At 47.0% G+C, this 25791-nt stretch overlaps 1 protein-coding gene across 1 annotated transcript in view; it reads left to right on the top strand.

Moving 5' to 3' along the window:
• Positions 1–25791, top strand: part of ALKBH8 (alkB homolog 8, tRNA methyltransferase) — a 1100659-nt gene that overhangs the window by 69768 nt on the left and 1005100 nt on the right. The window lies entirely within an intron of this gene.

Genomic DNA, 25791 nt, shown 5'->3' with positions numbered 1-25791 from the left:
TCTAGAACCTGGAGGGTCGCAGCTTCCACAACAAGTTTTGAATGTTATTTTGGATGCCAGTAGGCCTAGTACACGGAAAGTTTATGCTGATAAATGGAGGAGATTTTTATTTTGGAGCAAAACTAAGAGCTTTGATGTTTCCAAGCCTGATTTAAGTGTTTCTCTTCAATATCTTACAGAATTATTAGACAAGGGTTTGTCTTTCTCCTCTATAAAAGTTCATGCTGCAGCCATCTCTGCTCACTATGACTGTGACCCTCCATTATTCTCTCATCCTTTGTTTAAGCAATTTCTTAGAGGGGCAAAGAACATAAGACCCCCACGTAGAGCTCCTACTCCTGCCTGGGATCTCAATTTTGTGTTGGAAAAACTTACTTTACCTCCTTTTGAACCTGCAGCTACTGCTGAGTTAAAGTTTTTGTCTTGGAAGACTGCTTTTTTGTTGGCCATTACGTCTGCTAGAAGGGTTTCTGAATTACAGGCTCTTATGGCAGTTGAACCCTTCCTAATTTTTCATAAGGATAGGGTATCTCTGCACTAACCCTACTTTTATGCCTAAAGTGGTTTCAAATGTGGCCTTGAACCAATCAATTCATTTGCCCACTTTTTATGCAGATCCCCAAAATAAAGGGGAGAAAATTTTGCACACTTTGGATATTCACAGGCAGTTGCGTTATTATTGAGCAGGACTAAAGGATTCAGACAGTCTCAGCAGTTGTTTGTTTCTTTTGCTTTAGGTTCTCAGGGGAAACCTGTTTCAAAACAAACTATTTCTAAGTGGATTGGCTTTTGTATTGCTTTTTGTTATTCCCATCATGGTAAGGAGATTCCGGCTGGAATCAGACCTCACTCCACTAGGGCTACTGCCACTTCTACAGCTTTTTTAAGGGGAGTAGCTACTAAAGATATTTTGGAAGCAGCTACTTGGAGTTCAGTGCATACTTTTTCTAAACATTACCACCTTCCTCTTTATTCCAAATCTAGGGCTGGATTTGCCACTGCAATCTTACAGGGCATTTTGGCAGCTCCCAATGCTTTATGATTTTGCCAGCCTCCCTTTACCTCTGCTTTGGGATTCTACCCATATGTAAGGACTGCAGCAATGTGAGATGAAGAACATAGTACAGTTTTATACCTACCATAAATGTAGATGTTCGAAGATCCACATTGCTGCAGTCCAATTTACCCTCCCTCCTTCCCCTCTGTACTTTGGAATGGTTGTGTGGTTTGGGTGGTAGCTGTTATTTGTACATGCCTTTTGGGAAGTATTCTATTTTTGGCTGTGGCCTTTCTTGTTAGGGCCTTCTGACATCTGGGGCAAGAAAAGACTGAGGATATGACGTCGGTCATGCGCTTTTATACCCTGACGCTCTGATGTCAGATCTGAGCACCATGACCGACGTCAGCCTAATACTTTGGTATTCGGGCCGACCGAGGACAGCGGACTACCCCATATGTAAGGACTGCAGCAATGTGGATCTTCGAACATCTACATTTATGGTAGGTACAAAACTGTACTTTTCTTGGAACAGCAAATTTTTTTCCCAGGAAAAAAAGATTCGCTGTTCCGGGTGTTCGAGATTTTAAGCTTTCACTTAAAAGGGGTCGATGAATTAGCGTTCGCTTTTCTAAGCGTTCATTAATTTAATATCGACCCGTTTTGAATGCTAGTGGGGGCAGAGTTTCAGTTTTTAGCCACTGAACTACTACATAGTGCATCTGTTGGTGACTTCTAGTAGTGGTTTGCTTGATTATCTAAGAGGCCTTTTGGCTGAGTGATGTTTTACTAGGTTTTTGAGGGCAGGAAACTTATTGGGGAGGTAATAGATCGTATGACAGAGGCAGAGTTGATTGTAGGTTAGGAGGTTGGGCAGTTCAAGCCAGTTGAGCTGTCTCAGCAGTACAGTGATGAGGTCTATATGACCAATTTGCAGCAAAGCATGTAATTCTGTTATAGCAGGCTTCCATTTTGCTTAGTTCAGTTTTGTTGAGATTAGTCAGAATGGGAGATGCATAGAGTAGGGTGGATAGAAGTTGGGAGCGAGCAATAGCTGATCTTGTGTTGGTAAGAAATGGTTTGATACGATAGTGATCCCAGTTTGGCATGTACTTTTTTAATAGTTAAGTTGAGATGACTATCAAATTTTAGGTGGGAGTCTATGATTATCCCCAATAGCTTAGCCTGTGCCACTGGAGCGCTTGGAGTAGCATTTGTGGAGTAGATAGTGAATTGACTTTTATCAGTGTTTTTGTTAGAACTGGTTATAATCATAAGCTGAGTTTTCTTTGGATTGAGGAGAAGTTGGGCTTTGGTAAGGTAGTTTTCAACTACAGAGAATGCTAGTTGAGTTGTTAGCAGGAGGGAGGGGATGTTTTGTGCAGCACAGATTAAGGTAGTGTCATCTGCATACTGAATGATAGATGCATGCTGTGTGGAGGTATGAAGGTCATTTGTGAAGATTGTGAATAGTAGTGGTCCTAAGATAGAACCCCGTGGGACTCCTATAGTTATGGTCAGCTGAGGAGAGAGAGAATTTTCCCATTTCACAACTTGGTAACTGTCAGTTAAGTAGCTTTGGAACCAGGTAAGAGTAGAATTTGATAGGTGATATTGGTTTAGTTTGTTTAGCAGGATTTGGTGCGAGACTGTGTCAAATGCTTTGGACATATCCAAAAGAAAGAGTTACCTGCAGGCCTTCATTTTTGAGACACTGTACTGTGTCTGTGAAGCAGAAGGGGGCTGTAGTGGTACTATGGGCCGGTCTGAAACCATGCTGAGTAGGTGACAGGATGTTGCTGTCCAAGAGATATTTTAGCATCTGGGTATGGATGCATTTTTCTAGGATTTTGGCCAGGGGGGAGAGTAAAGCAATGGGTCTGTAGTTATTAAGTTCAGTGGAGGTCCCGCCTTTATGTATGGGTGTAACATAGGATATTTTCCAGAGTTTGGGCACATAGTTTTCAACAATTGATCTGTTTATGAGAGTGGAGATTGGGATAGCAGTAGCATCTGTTGTGAGTTTCAAGAAATAGCTGGGGAGTAGGTCGGCTGCTGTTGATGAGGTTTTTAGTTTGGAGAGCATGCTTTTGATTGAAGTGGTGGAAACTGTTTGTTTTGAGGGTAAAGCTTGTATTAGTGTTATTTGTGTTGGGGGGGGGGATAGTGAGGAAGGAACTGTCCTGTGATACTAAGGATAGAATTGAGTTCACAAAGTGGGAGTTGAATTGTGTTTCGATGGGAACGTTAGTGTCAGGGGTGGTTGGTTTGGGGGTAGCCTTTTTGGTGGGTTTTAGTAGCTGGTTTACATTTTTCCAAAATTTTTGGGGGTTGTGTTGGTATTTAGTTTGTAATGTCATGTAATTGGACTTTTTTTTGTCCAGCCTAATGCATTTTTTTGCACTGTTGCGCAGTTCTTGGTACTTAGGCTTTGTGTTTCTTTGTTTTTTTTATAGTAAAGCCAGGCAGTGTCTCAGGACTTAAGGATTTGTTCCATTTCTTTATGGAGCCAGGGGTTTGTAGATGTTCTAACCCTGAATGTTATGTAGTCCAATCTCGCCTACATTCTTACCCTTGGGTTTAGAGCCGAATCTCGGCTCCGACTTGGCCATACTCTAGCTCGAAGTCTTCAATTGGCTCGTGGCTAAGAGGTATCCCATGCTGCAACGCGCCTATCCCCAGACCTCGTTTGCCACTTGTATAGCTCGGACGTGGTCTCACTCTTGGCCGTGGCTAAATACAATTTTTCAATTTATATTTCAATATTGTAGCTCCAAAAGCTGTTTTCATAGCTAGCATGTGTGTTTTGCTTCTGCTAGTTGTGTGACTGGTTCTGTTGGCCCTTTTTTCTTGGTATCCCGTTTCCTTTTTTGGTGTTTACGGGCTAGGCCCGTTTCAGTTAAGAGGACCTAGTCCTCCCCTGTATTTTTGTAGTATACCCGTCAGCGGGTTTTGTTGTGTTCCAGTTTTGGTGTCCTTTTTCCTGCTTATTCCGTGGGCTAGGCCCATTTAACTTAGAGGGCCTAGTCCTCCCTGTGGTTGTCCCGCGGTCTTTAGGCCATTTCAGTTAGAGGCTGTAGTTTCCCGCGATCTATCTTTGGTTATTTTGGGTGAAGGTGTCTCTACTGTTTTTCTCTGTGTGTGTTTTTCTGTCAGCATGTCCAAGGATTCTAAAGAGCACAGGCCTTCGGGGTTTAAAACATGTGTCAAATGTAATAATAAGATGTCATTGACGGATGGGCACTCATTGTGCGTGTATTGCTTGGGGGCTATTCTTCTACAAGAATCCTGCTTGTTCTGCCATGCTTTCAGTCCCCGTGTGCTGCAAGAGAGGAAGAACAAGCTTATTTTAAAAGGCTTGCTGAAACCTTCCTTTGAAGAAGACTTGAAGAGGTCTTCTAGTTCCAGATCCTCTCCTTCCAAACCGGACAAAAAAACAGGCAAAAATCCTCCAAGAAACGCTCTCCGGCTCCGTCAGTTTCCTTGGAGCTGCCAGAGAAAATCACCAGAACTATAGTTGCTTCTTCAGCTCCACTGGCTTTGGGGCTGACAGAAGCAGCACATCTATCATGTCAACATCGGCTCCCAGTCTATTGGAGCCAGTGACAGATTTTCCAGTTTGGAGCTGGTCTCCAGTTTTTCGACCGGTTTCTCTGACTCACAGGTCTCCCTCTGCAGGGAGATCCAGATCCCCGACCGTATCCTCTAGGTCCCTTTCCGATGACTATGTCGATAGAGTGGTGAAGAAACTGCTCCAGTCATCGGTGCTGGTTAAATTACTTTCGGCTCTGGCCAACTCATCTCCGGAGCCCATCATCCCTTCATCTTTAGCTGTTCCTCCTCTGAGCCTTTTTTCGGAGCCAGAGCTGTCGGTTCTGTTGGATGCAGTGAGGTTGGTTCCAGTAGCCCCTTCTGGCATCTCGGCTCCGATCTCTGCTCCGACTCTGTCGGTGCCATCCACGGGGTCCAGAATTCATAGTTCACTGGTTGGACCCGAGAGGGAGGTCTCGGATCGATCTTCTTCAGCTCAAAGCCTTCCTCTCGGTGCTTTGGCTCAGGTGAGCATGGACCCGACATCGGCTTCAGACCTCATCTCCTTGGCTCCAAGGGCTACTACCGTATCTTCCACGGTTAGTCGACCTTCGGAGCTGGGGGAATCCGCTTTCGAGGTCATGAGGAGTGTGTTGGCCAGGTCGTCAGCTGCATCTTACGGCACCGACACTCTTCCCCCTCCAGCACCGATATCAGTCTCAGATTACCCTCTATCCAGGGACAGTGGACCCAGGGCCTCAGGATACCTCCATGAGTGGTCCCCAACTTTCTGAGGGCTCCCCAGAGTTTTTACCTGAGAAGCCCCTCAGAAAGATAGTGTGCAAGAGGAAGCACATTGACTCCCAAGATGAGTCTCTCACATCTGACACAGACCTCGTGGAGTCAGAGGGGTCCCCCAAGTTGTCTTCTGACAATATCCCTTTCTCAGATATCTTGGAAATATTGATACAGAGAGGCGACTGGCCCTCCAAAGCCCCTTTGGAGGAGGAGTCTGTGTTACTGAAGGCTTTTGGGTCCCAACCCTCCGCCTCTTGGGTTTCTCCCTCTTTCGACGACCTCCTGGACCTCGTTTGTTGAAAGGTGTGGGAAACTCCAGACACTGTGGAACCTGTCCCTAGGAGACCCAACAAGGTTTTGTCCTCTCCCCACTGACAGAGAATTTCTTATGAAAGGCGTTACAATAGATGCCATGGTGATGGCAGCAGCTACCAAGAAGGAACTTGCAGAAACCTCATCTACTGTCCACCCCCCTAACAAGGAGTCTAGGACTATGGACAGGTATGGGAACTATTTGTCGTGTTTTACATGGCTCCAGAGAGATCTCCTAAAAGAGCTGGGAGATTCTCTACAGGGTAACGTTTCTGATGCTGTGGCTCAGAAGGTCAGTGCTCAGATGTCTACACTAAATTTTTTTACCAGCTCCTCCATGAGGCTGATCTCTTATGCAGCCGACAGAGCAAGCACAGCTCCGGGTTCCGGAGTCTCTCTTAGGAGACGCTCCTGGATGCACCTGTGCAACTTTGCGGAGGCTTTCAAGTCTACTTTCGCCAACGCCCCCTTTGACGGTTCATCCTTATTTGGAACCGGGTGAAGGACACTCTCACTAGGTGTGAGCAGGAAGGAAAAACCCTGTCTGCCGTGGGAATCCATTTTTCCAAGCCTTCTAGACCTTACCCAAAGGGCCAGAAGGGTGGAAAAATGTGGTTCAGAAAGACACAGAGGTTTTTTCACGATGCACAGAGTGATTCCTCCTCCAGAGGCAGAGGAGGGGTGGAAATTCAGGTTGACACCGCCCTAGAGGCAGAGGAGGCCTGCGTAACCAGGGGGACCGCAATTCCTTACGCGTTCTCCCTACCAGCGCTCCTGAGGGAATGACTGTGCATCTCTGGAACCAGTTGGGGGTCGCATTTCTCTATACCCAGAAGCCTGGCGAGACATCACCCAAGACGAGTGGGTATTAGAGATAATTTCCAGAGGTTATCATATTCCCTTTCTTTCTTATCCCCCTCCAAACAAAAGAATCCCAGACGTTCCACCCAGTCAAAGGGATTCCACAACTTTAGAAGTACAAAAGTTGCTGTTAAAAGGAGCCATCCAGCTTGTCCCCTCAGATCAAGTAGGATTAGGGACTTACTCAAGATTCTTTTTGGTGCCGAAAAGAACAGGGGACCTGAGACCCATCATGGATCTCAGCCATTTGAACCTTCATATAGACAAGTCCAGGTTCTGCATGCTCATGTTAGTCAATTCTCCCATTATTAGGGAAAGGTGTGTGGATGTGCTCCATCGACCTCAAGGATGCTTACTACCATATCAAGATGGACAGGGCATCCAGAAGTCACTTACGCTTCTGGCTGGGAGCCAGTCATTTTCAATTTCGCACCCTGCCTTTTGGTCTCTCCAGAGCCCCCAGGGTGTTCACCAAATGCATGGCACTGGTAATGGCTCACTTGAGTCGTCGGGGATTCCAAGTGTTTCCATATCTGGACGACTGGCTCCTGTCTGCCACCACCAGGCATCTACTGCTACAGACCAGGGACGCCACTATTGCGCTGTGCAAAAGTCTGGGAATTACTCTGAATTGGGAAAAGTCTGCCTTGTTGCCCTCACAGCGTGTTACCTTTATCGGCGCCGAATTAGACACTGTGCTCATGAGGGCCTTCCGACCAGAAGAGAGAATTCAGGTTTTACAGTAGCAGGTCTACGCTTTGCTACCATTGAAGAAGGTCAAAGCAAACGTGGTCCTCAAGTTATTAGGGACCATGGCTGCCACGATTATGCTACTTCCTCTTGCTAGACTACACATGAGGCTTCTTCACTGGCTACCTTTTGTCCAATGGTCTTTAAGGCATCTCTTGCTCTCCCATCTTATTCGGATTACAGACAGGTACAAGCAGGATCTGCGCTGGTGGCTTCAGACCAGCAATCTCAACGTGGGCATGCCTTTCGTTCTTCCTTCTCCGGTTGCCACGGTGACCACGGATGCCTCCCAGATCGGGTGGGGGGGTCTTTATCTCGGCAGGACAGTCCAAGGGACGTGGCAAGAGCACGTGGCCCATTTGCATATCAGTGTCTTGGAGATGAGAGTGGTGCTATTAGCGTTGCAGGCACTTCAGGGCTTTCTTCCTCATGGGACAATTGCAATCCACTCAGACAACATGTCAGTGGTATGGTATCTGAACAAACAGGGAGGAACCAGGTCATATCCCCTTTGCAGAGAGGCACTTCCAAGTGTGGCAGTGGGCAGTGGGCAGTATCTTCCCGACGCTTTCTAGTGGCAACGCACATACCAGGGAAGTCCAACGTGATTGCCGACAGGCTGAGCAGAGCTATTCTGATGCCTCATGAGTGGTCCTTGAACGAACAAGTGGCAGAGCTGATTTTCCGCAGATGGGGTCAGCCTTGCTGCGATCTGTTTGCCAGCCCCCTCAATGCCAAATGCAGAAGCTACTTCGCCCTTATTCCCCCGAAGGGGGAAGCACCCAGGGACACTCTAGTTCACGATTGGCCCTCCGGTCTTCTCTATGCCTTCCCACCAATCCCCCTGATAACTAAGGTTATTCAGAAAGCACAATCCTTGGGAAGCAAAATGATACTGATTGACCACACTGGCCTCGTCAGATTTGTTTTCCTTTTCTCCACCCTTATCTAAGGGACGATCAATCCGTGGATTCTGTACCCAAAGCCAGATCTGTTGACTCATATATGTCAGGACAGTTCCACCCCTCCATTCAGGCCCTCAAGTTGACAGCATGGCTGCTCCAGTTCTATCCCTAGTCAGGCTTCATGATTTTTCCCCGGAGGTAGTTCATATCCTGTCTTCTTCCCACAAGCTTTCTACTAGGAAGATTTATTCCAGTAAGTGGAAGAGATTCTCCATTTGGACTCATGGAAGGCAGATTGATCCCTTTACAGCTCCCATTTCATCAGTTTTAGAATCTCTTCCTCAACTGTTCTGCCAGGGATCAGCTGTGGCAGCTATCAAAGTGCAGTTGGCAGCTATTTCTACTTTTCATGTTGCTAATGAACCCAATCTAATAGTGCATAGACGTTGTGGGGCTTTTCTGAAAGGGTCTATGCTACTTTGACCTCCAGTCTTTGATCCTGTAATGCCATGGGACCTCAATTTTGTGTTACAGTGGCTTACCTCACCTCCCTTTGAGCCCGTGGCTACTTGTGACATTAAATATTTGTCTTGGAAGACAATCTTTTTGATAGCCATCACTTCAGCTAGGTGGGTCTCTGAACTCCAAGCTTTATCGGTTCGGTCTCCTTACTTGGTATTTCACAAGGCTAGGGTTTCTCTAAGGCCAAATCCTTCCTTTATGCCTAAGGTTGCTTAGGTGTCAACCTCAACCAGTCCATTGAGCTGCCTGTTTTTTCCCTGAATTCTCTAAACAGGGCAGAATTTAAGTTTCATCAGCTAGATATTCACAGACAATTGCGTTTCTATTTACATAGAACAAAAGATATTAGGAAATCAGATCAATTCTTTGTCTCATTCTCAGACAATAGACTCGGGGCTCCGGTTTCTAAAGTAAATCTGTCCAGATGGATTTCTAGTTGCATTTCCTTCATTTATACTTCAGTGGCAAGGAACTGCACCGGTGTCTACCTCTACTGCTTTTCAGGCTAGGATGTCTATGGAGGATATTTGTGCTGCAGCCACATGGGCATCTCCTCACACCTTTATTAGTCACTACAAATTGGACCTGATATCTAGAGGCAGATCTTCCTTTGGTTACACAGTACTCAGGAGTATTTTCCAGTGAGCCAACCAAGGTTTAGGTGCTAGGGACGCTGTCCCAAGGGTAAGAATGTAGGCGAGATTGGACTACATAATATCAAAAAGTTATGTACTCACCATAACGTTCGATGTATGTAGTCCATCTCGCCTCACATTCTTACTAACCCACCTACCCCCTCCTGGAGGACCTAGAGGTTGAGTCTCTGTTTTCAGCACTCCTTTTTAATGTGTTGGGTCGGTTCTTCCTCTCAGCGTGTTGGTGTGTGTGTATGTGAGCTTGCAGCAAACAAGATCTGGGGAAAGGCGCGTTGCAACATGGGATACCTCTTAACCACAAGCCAATTGAAGACTTCGAGCTAGAGTATGGCCGAGTCGAAGCCGAGGTTCGGCTCCAATCCCATGGGTAAGAATGTGAGGCGAGATGGACTACGTACATCGAACGTTATGGTGAGTACATAACTTCTTGTTTTGGGCAATGGAGCGACAGTGTCTAGGTGTTGTAGAAATGTTTTGTTGAAATATGCTACAGCCTGGTTGGTCAAGTGGATGGGTTTTTAGAGGGGTCCAGTCATAGTTGGAGAGTAAAGTATTGAGGACCTCAGGAGAGAATTTTTTTGTGTTTCCAGTGGATAATATAGTTAGTGGGTTTGCATATGCTTGTTCTACTGCATATAAAATATATTATGTTGTGGTCACTTAAGGTGTCTGAGAGACTGCCTGCATGGGGGTACAATGTGAGGTTGTTAGTTAGGACCCAGTCAAGGATGGATTCCCTTTTAGATTTTTTATTGCATCTAGTTGGAATTTGGACTAGCTGCTGGTGGCCATGGAGATTTATTAGATTACTTGGTGGTTCTGATATGCAGGTGAACCAGTCAAGGTTGAAATCTCCCAGAATAAGGGTTTCTTGTGAGTATGTGGAAGAACACCAGGATAAGAAGTCTTCAAGACGAGCAGGTGTATTACCAAGTGGAATATAGATCACAATTGTGGTGATGAGCTTTTTAGGGTGAAGTTGAAGTTGTGAGATAAGTATGTCCCAATTATTGGGGGAGGGGTAGGAGTTTGGTAAACGATGTAGAGTTAAGTTGGACTTGTACAGTAAGGCAGATGTTCTTCATGTTTCACTGTTGCAGTCATTACATTTGGGTAATCTGCTGGCAGTTTGCCCTCAGTCGGCCTGAATTCCAAAGTCTTGGGTCCTGAGTCGGTTGCTGTCTCCTCTTCCATGACGTCAGCTCATCAGGGATACAAAACATGCAGCTGACGCCATTTTATTTAGTCTTTCTTGCCGCGCTGTGCCCAAAGCAGAAGCAGTTTGCAAGTGCCGGTCGGCCGACTCCTGAGATTTTCGTGTTTGAGTTTCAGATCCAAAGTCTTCAATAAAGCTAAGTACCCCATTGGGAAAACTTTTTTCTTGCTCCAGACCGATGTCAGAAAAAGTTAATAATTGTATTTCTTGTGGAAAGCAAATACCTCATAAGGATTTTCATTCTTTCTGTATTCCTTGCCTAGGCCCTGATCACAACGTTACTGGTTGTCGGTTTTGTGCTAGATTTAACCAACGCACTATTAAGCGTCGGTATGATTTTGCTTTAAACTTTTTTTGGACGCCAATTTAATTATCCTGAAATGTCATTGGATAGCCATTCAACTACCGGAGTTTACAAAAAACGCAAAGAAAAGGATAGAGAAAAACAACCGAGGCCCAAAACCGACGACGAAGCTTTTTCTAAGCCAGTCGCCAGTTCTCAGTGAGGCGCTTTCGCAGCCGCTGACACCTGCTACTTTAGAGTCACAGGCCACTACCGACTCCCACGTGGAGTCGGCCATGCCGCTGGATACTCAAGGTATTGAAGCCTCGGACGCTAATCCCTCAGATGGGTCCGGAGTCGCTGAGCAGGTACCGGCTTCTGAGGGTGTATTCAGACCTAAACATCTTTACATTAAAACGACTTCAGCTTCAAAGGCAAAGACTAAAGCACCTTCTAAAACAAGGAAACAAACTCAAGAGCCACGTGGACAGGCCTCTATGCCCAAAAAGCAGATGCTCAAAATGGCCGAAGACTTGATTACCTTGATCAGGGGTTCCCATCCCCCTCCTGATAAGTGGCCTAGGCAAGGCACTGATTATGAATCTTCAGATCAGGTTTCTATTTCTTCTGATTCCTCTCCTGATCAGGAATATTCTCTTCCCCCCATGAGGATTCTGATGCTGAAGAATCTATACCTTCAGCATCTCCTCCTGAGGACTATTCCTTTGGGGTAACCTTGCATACCATGAGGGAGCATTTCCACTGGGAGAGCCAAGATTTTTCAGAATCTAAAGAGGCTCAGGGATTTTCCTTTACTACCTCAGCACAGGCCTCTAGCCATTCCTCCTGTGTTAGAGATTGTAGATTGTGTTTTCGGAGTCTAGTCTGACCCCTGACTCCTTACCCCCAGCTCCTGTTAAGCCTGACTGATATTACAGGGTCCCTGATTCGCACAAATTTGTTTTTGAAAACCCTGCTACTGACCCAGAAACTATTTCACAGGGTCCAAAGGAAGTTAAGGCTTCCACTGCAAAAAACCCAACCCCCTCTGACAGAGATTCAAGGGCACTGGATAGATGGGGGAAAAAGGTTTACACATCTGCAACTTTGGCTATAAGGGCCTTAAACTGTCAATTTCATATGCTTAAGTATCAGCAACATGTCATGGGATTGCTTAAACAGAAAATGTTAAATTCTGAATGTGCAGAAAACAAGGAAATGCAGGATTTATTGTATGCAGCAGAACAAGTTGGAAAACTTACTTTGCAATGTGGTTTTGATTGTTTGGAGGCCTCCTGCAGGGCCACAGTTACGGGTTCTGTAATTAGGAGGCATGCTTGGTTAAAGGAACAAAATCTGCCTGATCATGTTAAAGTTAAATTACTAGATGTACCTTTACAGCATGATACTTTGTTTGGTGTTAAGGCAGAAGAGGTGTTAAAGAAAATGGAGGACAAAGCTAAATCTTTGCAAACTGTCAAAGATTTTTTACAAGTACAGCCACCTAGGTTTAGTAGACACTGGCCTACAAAAATTGGTCCTTTCCTGTGTCAGACAGACCTCAAAGGGGCAGATCCCAGGTGCAAGGTTCTTATAGGCCCAAGCAATGGGGTGCTTCTACCTCCAAAGCTGGAGAAGATAGATTACAAACATACAGAAAACAGTCCCGATGACTTCCCCCTGTCTGCACCAAGCACTTATCTTCTGGCAGCACCCTTAGGGGGAAAATTAGCACTTTTTGCTCAAAATTGGCACATCATAACCCAGGACAAGTGGGTTCTAAACATAGTGTCACAAGGCTACAAGTTCCATTTCCATACTCTGCCAAAGGCAAACGGCTGGCCAGATCTGCTAAAAAATCAATGGGCAGAGGCTCAAAAACAAATCTCATCCCTCATGGACATGGGGGCCATTCAACAAGTACCAGAGCAAGAGCAGGGACAAGGATATTACTCAAGACTGTTCTTGGTACCCAGAAAAGGACAAGGCCTGGAGGCCGATACTGGACCTATTTATTCTGAACACTTTCCTGGATATTCCAAAATTCAAAATGTTGACTTTGCAGCAGCTTCTGCCCATGCTGGGCAAGAATGCTTGGTTTGTGACTTCAGACCTAAAAGAGGCATACCTGCATGTTCCAATCAGGCAATCATGCATAAGATACCTAAGATTCAAGGCTGGTTCAATGCATTATCACTTCTCTGCTCTGCCCTTTGGCTTATCTACTGTGCCCAGGGTCTTTACAAAGTGCCTGGCACCAGTAATTGCATTCTGCAGACAAAGAGAAATACAAATATATCCTTACTTGGACGACTGTCTCATTCAAGCAGAGAACAAGGACATTCTTCTTCAACATCTGGCATTTGTGGAAAGACTTCTAACATGCCTAGGGTACACAGGCAACAAAAAGAAATCAAAACTAGTACCCTCACAAGAGATAACATTCCTGGGTGCAAGCTTAAGTACAACTGGCCAGATGGCTTATCTCACACCAGACAAACAATTGCAACTGACCACCTATTTCAAAATGTTGGCAACAAAGGCCCAGTTATCTGCAAGAAAAATTCTGCAGGCTTTGGGCTTCATGGCATCCTGCATCCTACTAATTCCATATGCAAGACTGCATATGAGGAAACTTCAGTGGTACCTAAAAAGTGTTTGGACTCAACATTGCCACAACCTGGAAACAGTCATTACTCTCATTCCCTGCCTGCAACAGGAGTTTCGATGCTGGGCAAAGGCTTGTCACCAGAACAAGGGACAGCCATTCACATTACCTCCAGCCAGGCAGACACTAACAACGGATGCATCAGACTATGCCTGGGGAGCCCACGTGGCAGGAAGATGCATTCAGGGCACATGGTCCTCAAACCAAATGCATCTACATATCAATCAAAAAGAGATGTTAGCTGTTCAAAATGCCCTAACAGCCTTCAAGGACCTACTTCATCTGGAACAACTACTGATAAAGACAGATAACACCACGGTCATGTGGTATATAAACAAGCAGGGGGGCACACATTCTTACCCCCTTTACAGACTAGCCATGACCTTGTGGGACATAGCTTTGACTTACCAAGTACATCTGCAGGCACAATTCCTGCCAGGAAAGGAAAATACTGTGGCAGACGAACTAAGCAGAAACCTAATGGATCCCCACAAGTGGAAGCTGGATCCACAAGTCTTCAGCATGATCATAAGGAAATAGGGATGCCCGGACATAGATCTATTTGCCTCCCCTCTCAATTACCAACTAAAAAGATTCCGCACAAAGGACTTATCACAGACAAGCATGGAAAGTGGATGCCCTATCTTTCAGCTGGAAAAACCTATCTGTATATACCTTTCCTCCACTGCCTCTCCTCCCCAAGGTGCTGCTAAAGGTCAGACAGGAGAAACCAAAGATGTCCCAGACTGGCCACGTCAGTATTGGTATCCAGTACTTAAGGAACTTATCTCTATACCCAGCTTGGACCTTACCTCAAATACCTCAACTACTGTCCCAGCAAAACAATCGGATCATGCACAGCCAACTCAGGACATTAAACTTGGCAGCATGGCGGATAATGTAGTCATACAAAAAAAAACTCTCAGTAAAGCTGTGATGGATGTCATCCTGGAAGCCAGAAGGCCTAGTACTGGAAAGTCTTATACTGGAAAATGGACGAGATTCTGTGCCTGGAACCAGGCACAAGGAACTGATACAGTGGTACCAAATATTCCTCAGATTTTGCAATACTTAACTGAGATGCTTGACAAAGGCCTATCTTTTTCATCAATTAAAATTCACGCCTCTGCCATATTGGCTCATTACAATACAGAGCCACCAATCTTTTCTCATCCTTTACTAAAGCAGTATCTTAGAGGAGCCAAGAATTTAAGGCCTCCTAGAAGATCACCATTACTTGCATGGGACCTCAATTATGTGTTGGAAAAGCTCACCCTGCCTCCATTTGAACCAGCTGTTACCACTGATATGAAGTTCTTATCCTGGAAGACAGCTCTGCTACTAGCAATTACTTCAGCAAGAAGAGTTTCAGACCCCCATGGCTGTAGAGCCTTTTATCATTTTTTACTCAGAGTGTCTCTGAGGACAAATCCTACTTTCATGCCTAAGGTGGTTTCCAGTGTGGCTCTTAACCAAACAATTCATCTGCCAACTTTTTTATCCAAATCCACAGAACAAAGGGGAAAGAATTCTGCATTCCTTGGATGTACACAGACAGCTAAGATTCTACTTGAGCAGGACTAAAGCTCTAAGAAAAACTGAGCAATTACTAGTGTCATATGCTACAGGATCAGAAGGAAAGGATATTTCAAAGCAGACAATTTCAAAGTGGATAAGCCACTGCATCAGTTTCTGCTACTTGCACCATGGTAAACCTGTGCCCAAGGGCATTAGGTCTCATTCCACCAGAGCTGCAGCTACTTCAGCAGCCTTTCTCAGAGGAGTACCAACCAAACACATTCTAGAGGCTGCTACTTGGAGTTCTGTTCACACCTTTACAAAGCATTACCATTTGCCTCTTAAGTCCAGGGCAAACTTTGCCACTGCAGTGCTGCAGGGCCTTATAGCCGCACCTAATGCTGTTTAGCTCCAGCCTCCCAACCATAGCTTTGGGATTCTACCCAAATGTAATGACTGCAACAGTGAAACACGAAGAACTTAGTACAGTTGTGTACACTTACCATAAATGTAGATGTTCGAGTGTATTCACTTTTGCAGTCCAGGTTACCCTCCCTCCATTCCCCTGTCATTCTAAAGTTAATCTTTCCTTCTCTGTCTTCTACAACCTATGTGGTGTATTTGCTTGTAGATGAAGGTAAAGTTTTTATTGATGCATGTATATTTATATATAATATTGCTACCTTTTTGGGGGCACCTGACATCGGGGGGCAAGAAAATCTAAAGAAAATGGCGTCGGCTGCATGTTTTATACCCCTGATGACCTGGCGTCCTGGAAGAGGAGACAGCAACCGAAGCAGGTCCCATGATTTTGGAATTCAGGCCGACTGAGGGTAACCTGCCAGCATATTACCCAAATGTAATGACTGCATCAGTGAATACACTTGAACATCTACATTTATGGTAAGTGTACACAACTGTACTTTCCACCCCCTTTACAAAGTGATCTGAGGAGTATGAGAAAGTATTGTGTTTTTTTGAGTAGGAATGAGAGCATATATGTTTAATTCTGAATTGGTCCATTATGTAGTTCTTGAACAATTGTGGGAAGATATTATTATAATGTGCAATGTCTGTATATGAGAGTGCATAATGTAGTGTTGTGCTACTATGATTAGGGATATTGCTAGAGTGATAACTTGTGGTGTTGTAAAGAATTATGAGAAGACAGACTAGACTTAGTTGTGTGATAGTCATGGTTATAAAGTTTAAGTTGGTGCTAGGTGTGGGGGTCTGAATAGGAATTATAGGGATGCACTATATGTGGATGGGTAAGTAGTGTGGGTGATGTAAAAAATGCCTAGTGGGAATGAGAGTGATTGGGAGTATTTTGTGTGGAGCAAGTTGGTGTGGTATAATGTGATCTGACTTGAGGAGCTGTGATTGGTGGAGGTGATGTGAGGGTGAGCTGTGGGTGTGGCTGTGATTACTATAAATGTAGAGGTAGTGGGGGGGGAGGGAATAGGGGGTAGGGCAGGGGAGCGGAGAGAGCCAGAGCGTTAGCAAGGGCGAATGGAGCGGGGCAGAGCCCACCAAGACGAGAGTAAAAAGTAAGTATTCATTTACAAATCTGAACACTTTAAATAAATTCCTGAAGTCTAATGGCTTACCAGCAAGCAGAATGCAAATTGCTGAAGAGCACTTGTGTCCTGGTGGGAGACTAGAAATTTAAAGATGGTTCCATGCTCAGCAGGATTCTAATATAGACTTAGTATTGGGGGAGGGAAATAGCATAAGGGGTGTAAACCAGGTGGAATGCAAAGAAACCAGAGAGGCAATCAGTGGAAATCAGTGAAGGCCTCAGAGGGGGTAAGTAATAATTCAAACTACCTGTAAAGTGAAGGAGAGAAGAGACAGCAAAGTTTATTAAGGTTGGGAGTGTGTCTTCACATTGACTTGCTGATTAGTAACCAGTTTGTGCACAGATTAGAGTAGGGAGATACATTAGCAATGAAGGAGAATGTATAGAAATACAAATAAACAGGTGGACCTTCAGGTGATACAAACTAAGGCAGAAAGCACTGAGAGGGCTGCTTGATGGTTAATTGAGTCACAGGGATCTGAATTAAATGTATACTGTCTATTGGAGAGTTAGGATTACTGTACTAGCTGTGGGGGGGGGGGCACAAGGCTGCAACAATCCATTTTAATAGCACGCTGAGAACTACTAAGAAATGCTGCTAATGTTGTAGCTTCACTCTCATAAAACATGCAAGTAGAATGCCTGGGAGGACTGACCCTGCTATTGAGGCTCAAAATGTATATCCTTGTTTAGTTTTGCAGTACTGATTCCTTCTTATACTGTGTGGGTGGAGTGGTAGCCGCAGACTGCAGATTTGCTTGAGTGTGCTCAGCAAGCAGAATGCAGATTGCTGAAGAGCACCTGTGTCCTGGTGGGATACTAGAAATTTAAACAATATAAAAAAAATAATGTGTCTACAGCAGTGAGGAAATCATTCTGTGTTGAGCATGTTATAAACAAAGCTATGGCATCTAAGTCCAAGGAAGTCATTGTTCCACTGTATTCAGCATTTATCAGACCTTTCATTGAGCACAGTGCCCCCTTTGGTATGTACCTAACCAGGAACATCCAACAGTTGGATCGTCCACAGAGTTTTCTCCCTAAAAGAATACAGGGCATAAGTAACATGTCCTGTGCAGACCACCTCAAGGCCTTATCCTTATATTCTGTCTCTTACAGGCTGTTGAGGGGAGGTATATGCTTGGCTTAAAAGGCATTATCTGACCCCACTCTGATAGACCTCCTGCATATCCGCAAACCAAACAGCACCAGAATTACCCATTCTAAAGTCTTAAACCTTGCCTGTGATATAAATAGGACTTGCTGAAGAGACCGTTATGTATCCCAGAAACTACCCCTTCTCTGGAACAGTCTCCCCATCCATGTTAAGCAGAGTTCCTCCCTAACCCAATTCAAGTGTAACGTGGACAATTGGATGGGGAACAGGAAGATCTGAAGTAGTTAACTTCATTTGATCAGCAACCTGTGTGTTACGGATCTGACACGGATCCGAGCCAGCAGCATACCAAGGAGAAAGATCCGAACTCCAAGCTCCTCCCCCTTACCTATACTACACTGCAACCTCCTTCCAATCCCCAGATCTCGTTTACCACGGCTTTGCCAAGCACAGGATTCTTAGAGCTCCAGGCAAGTGTAGCGATATTTTACTTCAAACTTCTCTTTTAGTCTACTTTTTTTGTGTGTGCGTGCATTTTAATGCCTTTCTTCGGGTGTTCTTTCTCCCTAGCCTTTATTTTTCCTTTACCTTTGGTAGTTACTCATCCCTTTGTAGGCCCCTATTTTTCCCTCTTTCAGGTGCATGTGTGTGGCTCTGTGTGTGTCTCTAGTATGGCTGAAAGTCATAAAGTGACTTTTTCCAAATGCTCTGAGTGTGGCCATAAGCTGTCGCCAGCGGATGGTCACACTCAGTGCTTGATTTGCTTGGGGGTTCCGCACCTTTCTTTGGGCTGCCAGATTTGTGCGGCCTTTAACCCTCGAGCCTTAAGGGATAGGAGGAACAAGCTGATTTTGGCGGGTCTTCTATCCGCAGAATCAGCTTCTTCTCCTTCCCTCTCTGTAGCGACAGCCATGGCTGCAGCTGCCCAGCCAATCAGCCCTCTTCCCCTGTCTGGGACTCACCTCCTACCTTGTCTCAGGGAGAACGAGAGGCCAAGAAAGATGATAAAGAGAGAAGGGAGAGAGAGAGAGAAAAAGAGAGAGAAAGAAGCCACAAGCGGCAGGCCAAATTGGACCTCTCGGCCCCTCCTGCTAAGGTGGTCTCTTCTCCATTAAGAGTGTCCAAGCCTTCCTCCCCGCGGCTCCGTTCGCCATGTTTCTCCCCGGAGCCGGAGGAAGAGACCCTACCAGCCTCGAGGTCGTTGTCACTTCGGCCCTCCCAGCCGTCTTCTCGCAGCATTTTGGAGGCAGATATGGACCGGATGATGCATCGATTCTTGCAAGCTCAGCTGCAGATGGGAGTGTTGCTGCCCCCCCCTCTGGGGGGCGGGAGTTCAGCTCCACTGTTCGCCCCGATAGCTCCTTCTCCGATCCACCACCGGATTTCGGAGTCTTCCGATCCGAGGAGCCCCGGAGCCAGGGGGTCGGCGCCGATGGTTATTACTACCTCGACACCGGCCATGCCTTCGAGCTTATCGGATCCGCTATCGTATCTGAGCTCTTGGAGCCAAGAGATGGGTGGTCGATCTGGGGGGTGAGTGTGTCTTCGGCTCCCTTGTGGTCAGAGCACACCATCCTCTCTGGTCCGACCACTTTGGCTCTCGCACCGATCCCCTCATCGGATCCGAGGGCCCCGGCCACCTGTCTTATAGAGGCTGGTTCCCCTTCGGCATTTGACGTGGAGAGGGTTCTCTCTGGAAGATAGAGATCCCTCACTCTTTCCTCCGTGTCCGCCCCCACTCCCTCACAGCTCAGTTTGTCCTCCATCATCCAGTCCCCCCAGGGACAACCTGTGTCATTGACGCCGCCCCAGCCAGTTCCCTTGGAGGAACATGAATCCGTTGGTGAGCCCCCCTTGGACAGTCTCCCTGAGGAGGTCCCTCACAAACACCTGTGCAAAAGGAGGCACTTGGACTCCCCTGAGTCCCTCACCAAGGATACCGATTTGGAGGAAGTGGAGGGTTCCCCCAAATCACCCCCCAACGACATCTCCTTTGGAGATATTATGGAAATACTCCGCCAAAGGGGGGGGGGTCTGCCCAAAAACCCTCCTTGGACAAGTTGATATTTCTGGAGGCGTTCGACACAGGCCCATCTACCTCTTGGGTGTCCTCCCCAGCCGACCCCCCTGGTCGACCTGATTACCATCAGGGCGTGGAAGGAACCGGACTCTATAGATCCGATACCTAGAAGGCCCAATAAGGTTCTTAGTCCCCCTGCAGACAGAGCTTCGTGGAGCAAGGGTTCCTCGGTTTGATGCCATGGTGGTGGCGGCAGCCACCAAAAAGGAACTCTCCCGGGAAAGTTATTCGGTCCATCCCCCTGAGAAGGAGTCTCGGGCAATGGGCCGCATTGGAAAGCGGACTTTTGCTTCAGCTACCTTCTCTATAAGGGAGCTGAATTACTTGGCCCATGTAATCAGACTGCAGCGGGACCTGGTGAAAGAGCACGCTAGGTCACCCCAGAGTCCATGTCGGCCGAAGAAAGACGGACTTTCTCAGCTCGTATGACCACTCTCAAGTCAGTGTCGTAATACTTCTATGCGGCTACTTTCCCATGCCACGGAGGGAGCCACTAGAGCTAATGGGTCCGGTATCGCCTTAAGACGTCATGCCTGGCTTCGATTTTGTGATTTCTCAAAACCCTTCAAGGCGTCCTTCACGAATGCACCCTTTGACGGGTCGACCCTCTTCGGGAAGACTATCCACGAGACGCTGGACCAGAGCGAGAAAGACGTGAAAACGCTGTCAGCTGTTGGAATATGCTTCTCTACCTCTCAAAGGTCCTTCTCTAGGAACCAGTGAGGGCAAAAGAAGATGTGGTTTCAGAAATCTCAGCAGGCCCGGAAAGCTCAGGACTCCTTCTCCCCCGGAGGCAGAGGGGGACAAGGTGGACGCCAGCCCAGAGGCAGAGGGAGACCGAAGAACTTCGGGTCACGGGAACCCTTTTCCAATTGACCCGCACAGCAGCCCTGAGGGGTTGCCCGACTGCTCCTCTCTGGAGGCAGTCGGGAGGCATTTTTCGAGGCACCTTGCTCATTGGGAGTCCATCATGACAGATCGCTGGGTGCCTCAGATAATATCCAGAGGCTATTGAATCCCCTTCATAAACAAGCCCCCTTACTCAAGGCGTCACCCAGATGTCCCACCCACTCAAAGGGAGGCCGCGGCTTTGGAAATAAAAAACGCGGTTAGAAAAAAGAGCCATCCAGCATGTGCCCCCAGACCAGTCCAGATCAGACATTTACTCTAGGTTCTTTCTGGTGCCAAAAAAGACTGGGGACTTGAGGCCGATTCTCGACCTGTCAACAATGAACCTTTTCATTGCCAAGGAGAAATTCCGAATGGTCACGATTCAATCCATCCTGCCCCTCTTGCAGGAGGAGGACTGGATGAGCTCCATAGACCTCAAGGATGCATACTACCATATTCTCATGGAAAGACGGTCCAGGAGGTTTCTCCACTTTCGGCTAGGGGCCAGTCATTACCAGTTCAGGGTCCTACCCTTCGGTCTCACCACAGCCCCTGGGGTGTTCACCAAGGTCATGGCAGTTGTAGTGGCCCACCTGAGGCTCCAGGGCATACAGGTCTTCCCGTACCTAGATGACTGGCTCCTCACCGCCCCTACCAGGCATCTACTTTCTCTAGCCAGGGATTTCTTCCTCCGGATGTCACCCTGGTTGGGGATCACCCTAAATGTCAAGAAGTCTTTCCTCCAGCCTGTTCGTGTTAGACTTCATAGGGGCCAGGATAGATACCCTCCAGACCAGGGCCTTCCTAACGTCAGACAGACTTCACAGCATGACTCTGCATAAGCTAGCCCTCTTTCAGTCCCCTGCTCCCCCAGCAGAATTAGTCCTGAGAGCTTTGGGGTCCATGGCGGCAGCGATCGATCTGATTCCTTACACTTGTCTGCACATGAGGGTTCTACAGTGGACGTTGCAAGTCCAGTGGTCTGTTCTACACCACCCTCTAGACTTCCCGATTCCCCTCAGCAGGATTTTTAGGAACTCCTTCAAGTGGTGGCTTCAATCCCGAGCTCTTCGGGAAGGGCGACCTTTTGTTATGTCACCACCCCAGGCCACAGTGACCACGGATGCCTCCAGCCTAGGGTGGGGAGGACATTGTGTGGGCAGGACTGTCCAAGGCACGTGGACTCAGACCAAAATCGTACTGCATATAAATGTCCTGGAGATGAGGGCGGTCCTTTTGGTGTTGCAGGCCCTTCATGCCTCTCTTCCTCCGGGGACTATTGCTATCCAGTCGGACAATATGTCAGTGGTCTGGTATATCAACAAACAGGGGGGAACCAGGTCTTACCCCCTTTGCCGAGAGGCCATGAGAGTTTGGGAATGGGTGATCTCCACCAACCGCTTCCTGTTAGTAACACACATTCCGGGTCGGTCCAACATACTGGCGGACAAATTGAGCAGAACTATCCTCTCCTTATGAGTGGTCTCTGAATCCTTGTGTAGCGGAACAGATCTTCCTCAAGTGGGGTCAGCCTTGCTGCGATCTCTTCGCATCGCCTTCCAACGCGAAGTGCAGCGAGTGTTTCACTCTAATTCCTCCTTTGGGAGAAGCCCCCAGAGATGCTCCTAGTCCATGCTTGGCCGCCCGGTCTTCTTTATGCGTATCCTCCACTTCCGCTTATGACAAAATTTCTGCAGAAAGCTTGCCGGTTGGGGAGCAAGATTATCCTCATAGCCCCATTCTGGCCTCGTCAAGTCTGGTTCCCCTGCCTGCGGTCTCATCTCATAGCTCCACTCTGGATCTTGGATCCCATTCCGGATCTGATTTCTCATCCCTCGGGAATAGCTCCTCCGAACCTGGACGGTCTCAAGCTCTCAGCTCGGCTGATCCAGTTCCCCTAGTTGCCAGGACTCCCGGTATCTCTTCCCGAGTCAAGTCTATCCTGGTGGCAGCACATAAACCCTCTAACAGGAAGATACAGTAGCAAATGGAAACGTTTTTCAATTTGGGCTTCACAAAAGAACTTGGACCCTTTCACTGCTCCAATTTCAGCAGTACTGGAATTCTTGTCTCATATTTTTCAGCAAGGGGCCAGCTCGTCTACTGTGAAGGTCCAGCTGGCTGCCATTTCCCATTTTCATATTTGGGACAACTTGGTTCCCTCGCTGTTGTCAGAATTTGTAAGACCTTTCTAAAAGGCACTTTTTTTTTGAGACCCCCTGTTAGGAATTCATCCCCGCCATAGGATCTGATCTTAGTTCTTCAGGCGTTAGTTGCGCCTCCCTTTGAACCCGCAGCTTCCTTTGATCTGAAATTCTTGTCATGGAAGACAGCCTTTTTGGTAGCAATTACTTCAGCCAGGAGAGTATCGGAGCTTCAGGCTCTCTGTATCAAACCTCCATACCTTGTGTTTCATAAGGATAGGGTATCTCTCAGGACTAATCCCTCCTTTCTCCCTAAAGCTGCTTCTGAGACTAATATTAATCAGTCCATTAACATGTCTGTCTTTTTCCCTAATTTCCAGGACAAAGAATATAAACTTCATTTACTGGATGTTCACAGTTACATTTTTACTTGCACAGGACGGCTGTCTTTCACAAATCTTATCAACTTTTTGTCTCCTTTGCTAAGCCTTTTCTAGGGAAACCAGTTTCTAAGGTGACACTCACCAGGTGGATTTTGAGTTGTATCTTACAAGCATACAGAGAGTCTAGCTTACCAGAACCAATGTGGGATGTTATGTAGTCCAATCTCGCCTACATTCTTACTCGTGGGTTCAGAGCCGAATGTCTGCTGCGACTCGGCCAAACTTTTTTAGCTCAAAGTCTTTCTATTGGCTGGGCTAAGATGGTGTCCCATGCTGCACTACTCTCTATCCCCAGATCTCGTTTGCCGCTTGTGTAGTTCGGATGTGGTCTCGCTCTTGGCTGTGGCTAAGTACCTTTATTCTTCTTTCTCAGAGAAATTTGTTCCAAAAAAAGCTATTTTAATAGCTATTGTGTGTTCTTGTCTTGTCTTGTGGAAAAGTTGTGTTTTTGATCGTTTTTTTCTGTGATACACTAGCTGTTTCCAGCGGCCTAGTCCGGTTTTCAGTTAGAGGACCTAGTCTGTCCCCTTGCTTTCCTTGTGTCATAAAAGTTTACCGGGACTAAAAACCGTTTAAATTAGAGGCTTTAGTCCTTCCCCCCTTGTGTTTGTGTCTAAGGATAGTTTAACTTGGAGATCTTGTGGTATTTGTTTGTGGTAGGTTTTTCCCACCTTATGCCTATTTGACCGTTGTTCCATTTATTCAGTGGATAATTGTTGTTGGTTAACTATGTCCGAAGATACTAAGGAGCACAAGCTCTCGGGCTTCAAGAAATGCTCTAAGTGCAGTTATAAAATGTCCATTACCGATGGACACTCTGTGTGTATTGTCTGGGAGCAATTCATCTCCAGGAGTCGTGCAGCTTCTGTCATGCCTTTAGTCCGCGAGTTCTTCAGGAAAGGAATAATAAATTGATTTTGAAGGGACTTCTGAAACCCTCCTTCGAGGAGGGTCTGGAGAGTGCTTCCAGCTCTAAGGCAAAATCCTCCAAATCAGAAAAGAGATCTCCGGCTCCATCAGTCTCCTCGGAGCCTCCGGAGAAAATAGCAAAGTCTGCTTCAACATCCTCAGCTCCATTGTCCTCAGGCCCGCAGGCAGTGTCAGTTGTTATGGAACCTGCTTTGGCTCCAATCTTCTTGGAATCTGTTTGGAGCCAATCACCTAGCATTAGGCCAGTATCCCCTCCTCGCAGGTCCCCTTCAGAGAGGAGGTCTCTATCTCCTTCTCTATCCTCCAAATCTTCCAGGACCTTCTCCGATGTGGACGTCGATAAAGTGGTGCAGAGACTCCTTCAGTCACCGGTTCTGGCAAAATTGTTCTCGGCTCCGACCCAGTCGTCTCCAGAGCCGGTCCCTCAACCTGCTTCGATACTTCCTCCTCCGAGCACATCTCAGCTTTAGGAGCTGGAGTGCTCGGCTCCGTGTAATGTCCCTAGGTTGGTTCCGACAGCCCCTCCTGGTTTATCGGTGCCGACGTCAGCTCCGACCCCGTCGGCGCCATCCACGGGGTTCAGGACTCAGGATTCTTCGGTCGGACCCAAGGGAGAGGCTTCGGAACACCTCTCGGCTCCTAGTCTCCCTCTCGGTGCAGGGAAGTTTGACTCCTGTCATGGCTTTAGAGGCTGGTCTTTCTTCGAACTTGGGGGAAACAGCCTTCGAGGCCATGCGGAACGCACTGCCCAGGTCGTCAGCGGCATCATGCGGGTCGGTCATTCTGTCCCCTACTACACCGGTGCAGGTCTCTGATCGCCATCTATCTCTAGACGGCGGAGCCCCAAGGCCTCAGGTTAACCCCATGAGTGGTCCCCACATTTCTGAGGGCCCCTCAGAGTTTTTGCCTGAGGAGCCACCCAGAAAGAAGACGTGCAAGAGGAAGCACATAGATTCCCAGGATGAGTCTCTCACATCAGACATTGACCTCGAGGAATCGGAGGGGTCCCCTAAGTCATCCTCTGATAATGTTTCTTTCTCTGACATCCTAGAGATTTTGAAACAAAGAGGTGACTGGCCATCCAAAGCCCCCTCCGAGGAGGAGTTGGTCTTCCTGAAGGCCTTTGGTGCTCAGCCCTCCGCCTCATGGGTATCTCCACCCTTCGACGAGCTTCTGGATTTGGTTTGTCGAAGGGTGTGGGGAAACCCCTGACTCTCTGGAACCAGTCCCCTAGAGACCCAATAAATTTTTGTCTGCTCCTCCTGATAAGGAATTTCTGCTCAAGGGAGTCCTTGTGGATGCCATGGTGGTGGCAGCTGCCACTCAGAAGGAATTAGCCGAGACTTCTTCCACCGTCCATCCCCCCTAACAAGGAGTCTAGGACCATGGACCGGTACGGGAAGCGTACCTTTTCTTCAGCGACCTTTACCTTACGGTCACTGAATTATTTATCACACTTTGCATGGCTCCAGAGAGATCTCATCAAGGAGCTTGGAAAAACTCTCACAGGTAACGTTTCTGAGATGGTGGCCCAGACGATCAACGCTCAGATGTCTACCCTCAATTCCATTGCAAACTCCTCCATGA

Source organism: Protopterus annectens, chromosome 5.part0 (genome assembly GCF_019279795.1).
Source record: "Protopterus annectens isolate FY-2018-M chromosome 5.part0, PAN1.0, whole genome shotgun sequence".
NCBI lineage: Eukaryota > Metazoa > Chordata > Ceratodontiformes > Protopteridae > Protopterus > Protopterus annectens.
This window is presented reverse-complemented; position numbering and strand designations above follow the sequence as displayed.